At 53.9% G+C, this 13,731-nt stretch overlaps 1 long non-coding RNA gene across 2 annotated transcripts; it reads left to right on the forward strand.

Moving 5' to 3' along the window:
- Positions 1-3,031: 3,031 nt before the first annotated feature.
- LOC132346335 (uncharacterized) lies at positions 3,032-10,654 on the forward strand. 2 transcript variants are annotated; one of them, XR_009496137.1, is made up of 4 exons: positions 3,032-3,479; positions 4,541-4,717; positions 8,486-8,670; positions 10,327-10,654. It is a non-coding gene; the product is annotated as an uncharacterized lncRNA (long non-coding RNA). The 2 variants fall into 2 exon arrangements; XR_009496136.1 differs by lacking the exon at positions 4,541-4,717.
- Positions 10,655-13,731: the final 3,077 nt, after the last annotated feature.

Consider the following 13,731-nt stretch of genomic DNA (forward strand, 5'->3'; position numbering starts at 1 on the left):
TCGCGGCCAGCTAGAGAAAGCCCAAGCACAGCAACAAAGACTCAGGGCAGCCATAAATAAGTAAATAAATTATATATGGGAGTGGGTGGCCTTTCCCTTCTCCAGGGGATCTTTCCAACCCAGGGATCAAACCCAGGTCTCGCGCATTTCAGGCGGTTTCTTTACCAGCTGACCCACGAGGGAAGCCCGAGACCACTGGAGTGGGTAGCCTATCCCTTTTCCAGCGGATCCTCTCGACCCAGGAATTGAACTGGGGTCTCCTGCATTGCAGGTGGATTCTTTACCAAGTGAGCTATTAGGGAAGTCCATACATACATTTATATATATATATATATAAATCCCACATACTGCAACTGAAACTGGCGCAGCCAAATAAATAAACTAATTCGTTAAAAAAAAAAGGCACTGAATCACAGTGAGTAATTTCAGAGTGGGATCCTTTCTTAGGCAGCCCAGGCCGGAGGAGGAGATTATCCAAGGGGCCTCCTCCAGGCCCCAGACAGAGTCCTGCCCCTGCGTGCTGTGCTGTGCCCCCTCTCTATGATTCCTGGGCCCGGAAACTTTTCTGGTTCACGTGACAAAGGTAACAGAGCAGTAGCCGGGGCCAGGTCCTGGGCTGGGTGCAGTGTTGTGGAAGACAGTGCTGTTCTCAGGATTTATTCAAGGACAGGTCGGGGACCAGCCTGGGAAGGAAGGCCCGGCCCCTGTGCTCAGCCTCCATGGTGGTGGTGGTAGTCGGGGGGCGGGGGAACAGAGCTCAGACGGGCATTCTCTGTTGAGCAGTGGCTGCTGCCCCTCTCGCCCCGCTTCCCTGGGTGTGTCTGTGTAGACGGGCCCTGGCTTCTTCATGTGTCTGGAGGCAGCACAGCGGAGCCCCCAGGGACCTGCGGGAGAGTGAGCTGGGGTTGCGACGGGTGAGGGTCAAGTGTACACATGGAGCTGGACACGAGCAAGGGCTCTGTGGGTAGGAACGCATCCTATCGCTTCAAGGCCTCGACCCAGGTGTGGAACAGGACGATGCAACGGGGACCCCGGGTTCACATGCTGTGGCTGCCCACGGGAGGGGGCCCCCAGCTTCTCCCTCGAGTGGCTGGGCCTCAGCCTTCTTTTCACAGGATGATGCTGGGGCCTGGATCTCTGGATCCCAGCCAGGCCGGAGTAGGGTTTCCCAGGCCACCTTCCAGGGCCAGCAGCTCACCTGTGCCCTCCTAGCAGGACTCTCAAGCCCAGGGCTGGCAGAGGCCTCCATGGTTACAGCCCTGAGTTTCCAGGCCCCTTTGGACTTTGGCTGGCACTCCAGGCCCCTTGCTCCCTATGCACTGGGGGGAGGGGGTGTCACGAGCCCGCCCGAGGCAGCACTGAGGTCGGCTACCCATCTTGTCCACCCGCTTCCTCTTTCCAGCCCTGTCCTGCTCCAGCCCATTCCCACCACCCTCTTGGTGCTCAGAGCCCCTTCGCCGCGGGTCTGCTCGTTCAGAGCTTAGACCTCGATCTCAGACCAGTGGGACTGGGAGGGATTTCAGAGACCACTGATGCTCCCACCCATTTTATAGATGAGAACATGATCCCAGGGAAGCCCCCGGCCCACAGCCACACTGGGGATTAGGAACTAAGCTCATTCCTCCTCCCAAAGACCTTTCAACTTTAAAGGAGGCCACAGAGGATAAGCACGGGGTGACCCCAGGCATAAAGACAAGCAATCAATGGAGAAACAAAACTGCAGCTCCTATTGCAAAGATATGACTAATGTCTTTAAAGGGCCAGGAGTTCCCACCCAGCAAGGAGAAAACACTAATGCCCCAGTTCTAGAAACGGGCCCAGGATAGGAAGACAGTTTTTGAAAAAATATGTAGATGGCTCTTAAACACATGAAAAGTTCGTCTTCCTCATAAGAGAAATGCAAATGAAAACTTCAAGGAGAGACCCTCTTTCAACCGTCAGATGGGAAAGATCAAAGTGCGGCAGCTCTGCGCGCGGATGGAAAGGGAGGGTGTGGGGGAGGCAGTGGGGGGATGTGTGGGCAGGAAAGGAGGCAGGGCCGCCTTGGGGGAGGGCAGGTGGCAACCCATCACAGCTGCACATGCTCCTCCCCTTGACCCAGCAAACCCAGCTCCAAGCCAGCATCCCTCAGATAAATGCGTGAAGTGTGGACTCTGCATTCATCCTGGCATTATTTATAAAAGGAAAACGTTGACAGTCAGCTGAATGGGACTGCCCTGGTGGTCCAGTGGCTCTCTGCTTCCATTGCAGGGGGCTTGGGTTCAATCCCTGGTTGGGAAACTAAGATCCCACATGCTAAGTGGTGTGGCCAAAAAAGTAAAAAGGAATAATACTGGTGTGAGTTGCCATTTTCTTCTCCAGGGGATCTTCTTGACCTGGGGATCAAACCCACATCTCTTATGTCTCTTGCATTGGCAGGTGATTCTTTACTCCTAGTACCATCTGGGAAGCCCAAATGATCAATGGAGGGGGGGTATTAAAAAAACGGTGGTGTCCACACAACAGAATTCTACACCCAACCAGCACAGGGGACCCTGAGCCATACCACATGAAACAGGCACCCTCCCAACCATACGCGACCGACACACAGAAGGACACAAAAGAACTACTGTTCTTTGAAACTGCTAAAAAAGGGTGTGGCTTCTGTGTTCTGATAACCAAAGGCTCCAAGATTCGCTACCGTGTGGGTGAAAAGAGAGGAGAAGGATATGCGCATGCGCACACACACGTGCACACGCGTAGGTAGTGTGCACAACTGTGTTGGCAAATGCACACATAATAGTATCCGGAAGGCTTTAGAGAAACTAGTTGAGGTGGAGGCCTGTGCGGAGGGGAGTTGATGAGAGGACCTGGGGAAGAAAGGAACTTGGTTTGCGTGGCATATCCTTCTGCGTCTTTTGACGCTTTACAGCGGGTCTGCACCATCGATCCTAAGGATATGCCACATACTTGCACCAATAAATGGACCAAAGGGGTGCACAGCACAACTGCTGGGGCTTAGGCAGAGACACCCTGGGTATGAACTCTGGGCCGCAGCCCTCCCTTTGTGGAGTCAAAGGGTCAAGGGGTGTGGCCTGGGGTCTGGACTCCAGGCCCGGAGGTTCCCACCCAGCCTCCCAGGCTCTACTCACACAGGGTGGCGTTTCGCTTCCTGTGGTCTTTGTGAAGTCATCTATCCTCCTCCCTTGGGGATCCCCAACTCCGCTGGCTGCTGAAATCTCAGCTCCCCACCAGGCCTGCTCTGTCATCATCTGGGTGTCTCGAGATCCTTCCTCAGACCTCACCAGCAGGACTCAGACCCTGAAATGCCATAGCAAAGGGTCTCCAGCCCTCTCAAATGCTGTCGTCTGTCTGCAGTGTATAACCCACCTCAGCCCTGGGCTCCTGACACAGATAAGGGGTGCTTTGATAACTGCTCAGAATAGTCCCTTCCAGGCTTGGAGTTGATACCAGAACCAAGGGCTGAGTGAGAAGCCTGGGTAAGCCATTTCCTGTTTTCCTGGCGGTCCTGGGAAGGGGCAGTTGGGTGTGTGGCCCAGCTTTGGGCTAGAACCCCTGCCCTCCTCCACCTCCTTTGCCTGGCACAGGTTGGATGCTGTAAGCCCATTCTATAAATGAGGCAACTGAGCCCAGAGCTGTTCAGCCTCAGCTGTGGTGGCAGGTGTCTGTCTGAGGAGACCTGCTCTCCTAGGCTACTTCTCGACTGAGTGACCGTGGGCAAGTCACATCCCCATTCTGAACTTTGGTTGTCTCAGAATCACTGGCCCTCAAAGGCCTTGGCTGGCAGGTACCACTGTGAAAGGCCCTGTGTGGATTATTGCCACATGCTGCCTCTTCCCTAACTTTGATGTGCCTGCTTACTGGGGAGTGTGAGCTTCCAGAGCGTCACACTCCTGATCAAGAAGGCACCAATATGGACAGGGGCCAGTCAGACCTACTGAAGAAGCTGGTGAGCAGGTTAGTTTCTTCATCGACACCAGGATGCCAGCCCTAGGAGAGCACAAAACCACTTCCTGGCCCAGCCATTTCCTCTTTAAATGATATTAATCGGGGCCCAATCCTTGGCCACCACTGAATAAGAATCGCCCACTTAACTACACCAACAGGTCCCATTTGGGTACCGACGGGCTGCTTTACATGGATTAGCTCATTTTCTCTTTGCGGCCACCCTAAAGGAGAAAGGCTCGGCAGACCCATTTCATAGAGGAGGAAGCTGAGGCACAAAGAGGTGTGAAATTTGAAAGCAGGTGGCCTAGGTCAGAGAGGAAGGAAGCTGGAGGTATAGTCAGCAGGGGATGGAGGCTCCAGAGCCTGGGAGAAGCCCGGCATTCTCTCTGCTCGCTCCAGGGGAAGATGTCCTATCTGCCCAGGGCTTTCTCCTTCTCAAAGCCAGCAGATTTCCCTCAGAATCTCCCAAGCGAGGAAGCAGGGGCTTCTGCCGGCGGCCTTGGGCTGGTACGTGCCTGCACTGTCTTCTTGGCCCACATGAGCCTCTAGAGTCGGAGGAACCAGGCTCAGTTAGGCTCGATCTGCCTACCAGGTGTCCTCACGCCCACTATGTCACCTGCTGGGACCCGTGGGCGTGTGACTTCATGACCCCCATGGGAATGTCGGGTCTCCTGGGTTGAAGCAGAAAGTCCATCCGGTGCATCAGGAGGACCACCACACCTACCCTCCTGTCTCTACTGGTTTTGAGGACGCGGGGGTCCAGAAAGAGGTAACTTGCCCAGGAGGCCTGGTGTGTGGGAGGCAGGCCCAGAACTGAGATTCCAGCCCCGAACGCAGAGCCTTTGCATCTCTGGGTGCCTGACGTGAAGGGGCTGAGCTCACCATGTTCAAACTAACCCCTGGCCTCTACTGGCTTCCCACCGCCTACCTGCCCACCAGGGCCTGAGAAAGGAAGCCTTGCTCCCAGGTGCCCTTGTCACTTCTTCCATGCTCGTTTGCATGAGCTCGGGGTCGCCGTGGGGGTGACCTCAGGCGGAGCTGCCTGTGGTTGGCTCTGTTGTCTGCTGAAAGGCTGACCACGAAAGCCACACCAGGTGGGGGAGTGTGTATGGAAGGGCTGTCACACAGCCACTTCCGTGGCCTGCAGCATCTGGCGGTTGTGGGGGAGGATGGGCCCCGGGGACCCTCTGCCTCCCTTCCAGGTCCCCCTTATGCCACAATAACAGAGGTCTCAGAGGCAGGATGGACAGGTCCCCTTCTTTCGCTCCTCACCTGCCCAAGAGCCCGTAGGGGGCTCCCCTCACTTCCTCCTGCTGACAACCTTAAATTCAGCCTCGGTTTCTGGGTCCTTTGAGATCTGTCATTGCCATGTAACCCTTTAGGCCAGGCTTGCTCCTCCATCCTCCTGCTCCAGCCCCACATCTCCACCTTTGCGTTAGCCACTGTTTCTGCTTGGGCCTTCAGTCCCTGCTCCCCCCTCCATCTGCTCAAGTCAACACTTGCCGGATTCCTTTAAGCTGAGCAGAAGCTCCCCCTCTCCCTGGGGCTGGCTGCAGTGGCAGCAGAACCCTCTGCCACCGCCACGTGCCGCTTTTCCAGTCTCCGCCCACACCCAGCGCCTTTGTACACTCCCTGCCAGGGCGACGGCTGCTGGAAGCAGGAATCAGAAAGGCTTCAGGAAAGCTCTGAGTGAGAAGCCACTCCGACTGAAACAGCTTTGGCCTGTCAAGGCCACCCACAAACTCCCAGTGAGAGTGGAAGCAGGTCACAGGCACAGCATGGGGAGAGGGTAGGCTCCTGACCATAAAGGTTGTGAGACCCATGCTCACCAGAGGCCTGTCTGAGATCTTGGAGTGTCGTCTGACAGTCCCAGCGCTCTGGCTGGCCCAGATGTAGCCCTCCCTGGGCAGAGGAGTCATTGCAACCATCTCTAAATGACTTCAGCAGCCAGGTTATTATTCTAACAATTAGGATTACCATGCAGAGCCTCAGGCTTCCCAGGTGGCTCAAACAGTAAAGAATCTGCCTGTAAGACAGGAGACCCAAGTTTGATCCCTGGGTTGGGAAGATCCCCTGGAGAAGGGAATGGCAGCCCACTCCAGTATTCTTGCCTGGAGCATTCCATGGACAGAGGAGCCTGACAAGCTACAGTCCATGGGGGTCACAGAGTTGGACACGACTGAGCGACTATCACACATGCACAGCTTCAGATCCTAGTTTAAGACATTAAGTACATCCTTACAACAGCCCATGGGGCAGAGCAGATGTCAAAACCACTCTTCCCTCCTGAGTCATCTGTTGGGCAGCTCCCTAAGGCTGGTCTCCAGGCTGGATCCTTACCTCCCAAATCCCATTCTCTGTCTGTTACATGGGCTTCCCAGGTGGCGCTAGTGATAAAGAACCTTCCTGCTAATGCAGGAGATGTAAGAGACATAGGTTCGATCCCTGGCATGGCAACTCACTCCAGTATTCTTGCTTGGAGAATCCCATGGACAGGGGAGCCTGGTGGGCTACAGTCCATAGAGTCACAAAGAGTCAAACTTGACTGAAGCAACTTAGCACGGATGTACGCAGAGACCTAACATCACATAGGGTAGTGGCCTGAGAAGCTGAAGGGTCTCAGTTAAAGTTTCTGCACCTGCAGGAACTTAGCTACCAGCTTGGTGATCATCGGCAAGTCCTGTTACCTCTCTGGATCCCTGATGGTTCATCTGAAAAGGGGTGTAAGGAAAGCCAACTTGAAGGGTCAAAGTGAGTTCCCGGAGTGAAGGGGCCCTTTGGTACACTCTGCACCTGGCAGTGTTTGGTCCATGCTGACTGTTAGTGTATTAGTGAAAGTGTTAATCACTCAGTTCAGGCGTGTCCAGCTCCTTGCAACCCCACGGACTGTAGCTATCCAGGCTCCTCTGTCCATGAAATTCTCCGGGCAAGAAAACTGGAGAGAGTTGCCATCCCCTTTTCCACAGGATCTTCTCAACACAGGGATCAAACCCAGGTCTCCTGCATTGCAGGCAGATTCTTTACCGTCTGAGCCACTAAGGAGGCCCTTCTGTTAGGATGGCCTCTGGTTAGAACACCTTTTATTGTGGGGACAAATCCTGGTCCCTTCTCTGAGGCTGGACTCGTCCTGCCTCGTGTGTGTATGAGGAACAACAGCCTCTTCTGTTTGTGGGGCTTCTGATTGTTTTTGTGTGCTGGAGCTTCCATCAGCCCCTTGGGAATTTGAGGCAGTAGGATTATTTTCTGTACTTGACAGATAAAGGAGACAGAAAAGCTTGGCAAGGGCGTCAAGTCACCCAGCAACAGCAGGCCAGCCAGGACCCAAACCAGAGTGTCCCGTGCCAGTTCAATGGGGATTTTCCTGCAATATTTCCCCGGTTGCCTGTTCATGCTTCACTTGAGCTCTTTTCAAAACCAAAATCAAATTCCCGAGACTTCTCAAAAACCACACCAAATGGACATTTCCCCCCGCTGCCTGGGGCTAAGGCTGTGGGCCCCAGATGCCAGCGCTGGGTGTTTGTTTAAGGCAACCACACCTCCCGCGCTGGCCCATCTTTCTCACTCTGCATTTGTGGTCTATGCAGCTCTCACTCCCCGACCCAGCTGGTTCTCTCTGTAATCTAATGCTCAGCCTTTCCTCTCTGGGCCTCACGATCCCCGTGTTCTAGAAGGTCTCTGCGGTCTCATGGGTTTTGTTTCTCCACAGTACCCTTGGGTACAAGGTAGCCAAGCTGTCACGAGGGAGCAGCTTCATCATTTCCATAGCCTGCGGGACTCCCCCGAGGTGGGTACTGAAGCGAAGCTGGCTTGCTCTGAGGCCCTGAGGAAGCCACTTTCCTTTCAGTGGGGGCCAGTTGGCTAGAACCAGCCTCTAATAACAGAACCCTGCACCCCCCACCCCTGCCAGGACCTCCTCCTCAAGGGGCAGGAAAGAGGGAGCGGGAGGGGGAGCCAGGTGGAGCAGAAGCAGAGAAGCGTGAAACATAGCATAGTGTCTGACTCTCTGTAACCCCATGGACTGTAGCCCACCAGGCTCCTCTGTCCATCGGATTATCCAGGCAAGAATACTGGAGTGGCTTGTCATTTCCTTCTCCAGTGGATCTTCCCAATCCAGGGATCGAACCCACGGCTCTTGAGTCTCTTGCATTGGCAGGTGGATTCTTTACCACTGCACCACCTGGGAAGCCTCAGGAGCAGAGAAATGCCCCTCCAAACTCCAGAGCTGCTCTCTTCGCCAGGACAGTTTCTTTGAGAGGCAAGAGACTCAGGCCCGACTGGGGCCTGACCCACAGCCCTGTCTCCTTTAGAAGTGGGGCTGTGGGCACCTGCTCCTCTCTGAACTGTCCCAGGAGAGGGAGATGGAAACGGCCACCCACGTCTTTCTCAGGGGGCCTCCCACAGCCTCCTGCTCTGCTAGGAAAGTAAGTCAGCCTGATCAAGTCCCAGGAGTCCCAGACAGGCTGGGGTGTTGTGGCAGAGCCCTCTGGGCCTACTTCCTGGCTCCTGGCCTTTGACCCCCTTGACTTCTCTTCCTCAGGGAATCCAAGGCAGCTTAGACCCCTGGCTGTGGGCCAGGAAGACCTGAGTTCTAGAAGACCCAACTCCGCAAGTTGCTGTGTGACGCTGGGCAAGTTACTCAGCCATGCTGAGCCGGTGTCATCTTGCCTGAAAAAGAAGGTTTGAGGCTAGAATAAGACAAGAAAGACTACGGCTTGGCTTAGGGTGAGTCCCTGTAACCAGTAGCTACTATGTCACCTCCACTTCACAGGTGGGGCACATGGGGCCAGATCTGTGGCCTAATAAGTTTCATTTCCTGGCTTGTTTATAGAAGGCTTCCGCCCACTATAACGGGTGAGCTCATGACCACCCAAAGCGGGTGGGCCAAGCGTCCGGCCAGGATGCTGACAGGTAGATTTCAGTGAGAGGTTGGTCAAGACCTGGAAAAAAGGAAACAGCTACTCAGAAAGAAACTGCAGGCTCTGATGAAGTGCCTACACAGTCAGAGAGAGGAGGAGCCAGTGTGAGCCCAAGGACAGGTAGGCAGCTCCCTGGAGGCTACAAGCCTGGTTTGGGGTCAGGACGTCATTTAAGGACCAGAGTGGGGAGGGTGCTTCAGCAGGGTGGGAACAACATAAACCAAGATTTGTTTGGAATACATGGTACAGAAGAGAGGAGACCTAAGTGACAGCCAGGACCCCCACAGTCCTTGTCTTGAATTCTTGCCCTCCCTGGGCCTCAGAGGAAAGAGACCTAGCTGGTCATGGCTTACATTCACTGAGTTCTTCTTTTGTGTGGGCACAGAGATGACTTTACTTAATCCTCAGCACATCCCTATGAGGACCCACACTTTGTGGACAGGGAGCTGAGATGTGGAAGGGGATGGGCAGCTTGCCCAAGCTCACAGAATGTTCAAGGACGCAGGAGGCTGGGGCAGCCTGATGCACTGCTCCGCTGCTCATACCTCTTGGGGTATGGAGGGCAGAGACCTAGCCCAAAGGAGTAGACCACTGGTGCAGGCGCTCTGGGGCCTTGTAATCTGTGCTGCTGACTGCACAGAGCAGCCATTAGCTCTGTTAATAATGGCATCTCCGTGGCAACCTGCTGGGCCTGCCCTTGAGACCATGCTGGCAGGCAGCTCCCGTCAGTCTGCACAGCTGCCTGGTTCTCCACACGGACAGGCAGGAGACAGCCTGGGATCGGAGAAGGCTGGGGGCTTCTGTCCAGGGTCTGAGGGAACCGGTGCCACTTAGGCCTCAACTGTCCCCATCTGCAAAGGGACATCTCATGCCCTCTTGACCCATGATGCAGGCTGGGCAATGCTGGGGTTGACGGAAGGGCTGACGGATAGTTGGACTGACTCCCAGGAACAGTGCTCTTTCCCACCACCTCCCAGGAGGAGGAACTGTCCTCAGCTTCAATCTTCAAAAGCCACGCTGGGCTTCCAGCGTGGATGCTGCTTTCCAGGGCATGTGGGGCTCGAGGTGTTCCAGAATGGCATCCTCATGGGCTTGGGCTGCAAAGAGGGGAGGGAGATGCATGAGGGATCGGGGAGTCGGAGGTGACCCCAGCCAGCACTAGGGTGTCAGGGGCTGAGGGGAGCCTGCAAGGGTAGGGTCCCAGATTACAAGGCTCTGCTAATTAATTAATTTCATTTTCAAAGTGGAAAACAACCTTACAGCTGGCCCTGGCATTCCTCTAGGGAAGAGAACAATCTCTGTTGAGAGAACTGTGTGGATGAACCTCCGGGGTAGGAGGGGAGCCCTTCAGAGGAGGAGAAGGTCTCCTGGTGGAGGAGAGAGGGGATCCTGGGGCTCCCGAGCCAGCAGTGAGGGTGGGACGTACGGGACAATGCCCAGACATTCCATCATTTCCTGCCAGGTCTGCTGCACAGCCTGAGGAGTGAGCTGTGGCCATGGAGAGCCTGAGACAGAGGGGCTGGACCCTGGGCCCCCAGCGAGCACCCAGGAGCTGGCCAGGCTTTGGAGGAGAGCTCTGAGCCCCTTCTCATCATTGTATTGGACACTAAGACCAGATCTCACAGGACAGGAGGGCAGGTTATGCTTAACCCTATTCTGCAGGTGGGACCCAGCCCGAGACCACCTCACAGCTGTTAAGTGGTGGTCAGGGGTTCCCTGCCTCTAAATTCACTGACCAGTGTGGTTTGGTCAATGGCAAACGGTGGCAGCTGTCCACGTTCATCTTCAAATCCGCCTTCTCTCTCCTTTCCTTCTTCCAGTCCCTCAATAACTCCCTCTCTTCCCCACTTTCCTTCCCCATCCTCCAAGTCAGAAAGGAAAGGATGCTACAGATGCTCCCAGTGAGGCCTTGGTGACATCCCCCTTCAGCCCTGGGGTAGGGGAGCTACTTTAAAACTGGCCCCTGAAGAGGGCAATGCTGATCCCCAAGGCAGAACTCTCTCTGGGGCATCGCAGCTCTGGGGATGGGGAAGAAGAGGCCAGAGGGTGGGGGCAGACATTCTGATGCTGAGAAGCAAAGCACAGGCATGCCAGGATGCCATAAAGCTCAGTCTAGCACAGCAAAGTGGCAAAAAGGAAGAATAAAACACCCGTCTATTTAAAAGAGTAACGACAGGGAAAAATACATTTTCATCAGCTCGTCTTCTTGCGGCTGAGTCCCCGCAGCAAGTTCCAAATTCCGACGTTAGGAAATAAATCAAAATAACTTTGCTGTGTTTAGCCTCATTTTGCCGCATCGCTCAGCTCTGAGTTAAAAAGCAACAGGTATCGTGGTGTCTCTCCCAGAAACACAGGAACGGTTTTAAAATGCAATTATGGGGGCTGGTGGAAGGGAAGGGGAAAAATGTTTTTCTTCGATTGATGTATGATTGCCCCCATGCTGTTTGGAATCGTATTTTCGCTGAGCTCTGCTAAGAAGTGCTATTTGCAGGGAGCCTGACAGACGGAAGCGATTGGGTTTGGCAGGTCTAAATGTATTATTTTAGCAGGTCTCCAAGGAAAGATTCTGGGAGGGGCGCTGGCCTTTTAAAGTGCAGAGGACAAGGGGCTGCTCAGCCTCCATCCTGCTTGTCAAGACCAATCAGCCAGCCTGGAAACAGCCCCTGAGCCTTCTGGAGAGGCCTGCCTCCCCTCTCCCCCTGCCTCAGCCTCCCCCCTCCCTTCCCTGCAGCCCTCAGCTCCCACTTGACAAATCCCATCAGTCATTCCCTTAGCCAGCAAGGACTTCCCCAGTGAATGGAAGAGGCCTGGCTCTCTGCTAGGCACGGGGGGGCTGATGGGAGGGGGCTTGGGTCAGAGGGGGGCTGGGGGGCTGGGCCTGGGGGAGCCCAAGGAGAGAGAAGGGGGGCAGCACAGCCTGGAAGTCTGGCACATTTGGCACATTTGAATGTTAGGGAAGACATCCGTGACAGGAACTAGGTGGCAGCCACAGTGAAAGGCAGTCATGCTTTCGAGATAGAAATGTTCGGGAGGAAAAGGGACAACCAGAGTGCACGCAAGCAGATCTATGGTGTGACGTGAGTAGGGTAGTCATCTAATGATCAGTGTTCACTCTGCGTGAGCCCCTGTGATTTAACAGGCGCTGCTCTAAACACTTTGCATGTATTAACTGACTTCATCATGAGAACCATTGGTAGGTTTGGCTGTCATCCTCATTTTAGAGAGGCACCTGAAACACAGGGAGATGAAGCATCCTGCCCAAGGTCACTCGACCTGTGAGGAGCAGAGCTGGACTTGCTCCCACTCTACTACCAGCTCTACTGTAGGAAATCCAACAGGGACCCACCCTGGGGCTCACACCCAGGCAAGACTGGACCAGTCTCCTTTACTGGGCTCTTACAGTGTTCCAGGCACTGGGCTCCTCTGGGAATAAGGAAATGAATAAAACCCAGTCCCTGCTTTCAAGAAGTAGATGGTCACAGGAAGAAAGTGCTCCTTTAAGCAGTTAAAAAAAAATACAATGGAAGGCGAAGGTAGGACAGTAAAGAGTTTGCAAGACACAGAAACAGCATAAAGGGGTAGCTGATTAACATCAGTCTTCCTGGAGGTTGAGGCAGGGAAGGCTTCCTGGAGGAGGTGATGTCCAATCTGAGTTTTTAAGGATAACTAGAGGTTGCTATACGAACAGGAAAAAGTTGGCTTAAAACTCAACATTCAGAAAATGAAGATCGTGGCATCTGGTCCCATCACTTCATGGGAAATAGATGGGGAAACAGTGGAAACAGTGTCAGACTTTATGTTTTGGGCTCCAAAATCACTGCAGATGGTGACTGCAGCCATGAAATTAAAAGACGCTTACTCCTTGGAAGGAAAGTTATGACCAACCTAGATAGCGTATTCAAAAGCAGAGACATTACTTTGCCAACAAAGGTCCATCTAGTCAAGGCTATGGTTTTTCCAGTGGTCATGTATGGATGTGAGAGTTGGACTGTGAAGAAAGCTGAGCACCAAAGAATTGATGCTTTTGAACTGTGGTGTTGGAGAAGACTCTTGAGAGTCCCTTGGACTGCAAGGAGATCCAACCAGTCCATTCTGAAGGAGATCAGCCCTGGGATTTCTTTGGAAGGAATGATGCTAAAGCTGAAACTCCAGTACTTTGGCCACCTCATGGGAAGAGTTGACTCATTGGAAAAGACTCTGATGCTGGGAGGGATTGGGGGCAGGAGGAGAAGGGGACGACAGAGGATGAGATGGCTGGATGGCATCACTGACTTGATGGACATGAGTCTGAGTGAACTCTGGGAGTTGGTGATGGACAGGGAGGCCTGGCGTGCTGTGATTCATGGGGTCGCAAAGAATCAGACACAACTGAGCGGCTGAACTGAACTGATATGAACAGGAGGGGGAAGTGTAGGGAATAGCAAGTGAAAACACTTGGGTGAGAGATGAGCCAGGGTGGAGGGAGATACTGAAGGATTTGTGAGCCATGCTGGAAGGGTAAAGTGAGTTCAGTGATGGAGAGGTTGTGAGCAGGAGGGAGCAGTTAATTCAAGCTTGGAAGTTTAGAAACGCTGGGGTAGAAGCCCAACAGATCAATCACACTCAGTCGTGTCCGACTCTTTGCAACCCCATGGACTGTAGCCTACCAGGCTTCTCTGTCCATGGGATTTTCCAGGCAATAGTCCTGGAGTGGATTGCCATTTCCTTCTCCAGGGGATCTTCCCTACCCAGGGATCGAACCCAGGTCTGCCACATTGTAGACAGATGCTTTACCGTCTGAGCCACCAAGCGAATTCAGATCAATTCCAAGGGGCAAGAAATCCGTGTGTTCTCTGGACCTTATTTCTCAGGCACTATTAACAGTTTG

Source organism: Bos taurus, chromosome 10, assembly GCF_002263795.3.
Source record: "Bos taurus isolate L1 Dominette 01449 registration number 42190680 breed Hereford chromosome 10, ARS-UCD2.0, whole genome shotgun sequence".
Lineage (NCBI taxonomy): Eukaryota > Metazoa > Chordata > Mammalia > Artiodactyla > Bovidae > Bos > Bos taurus.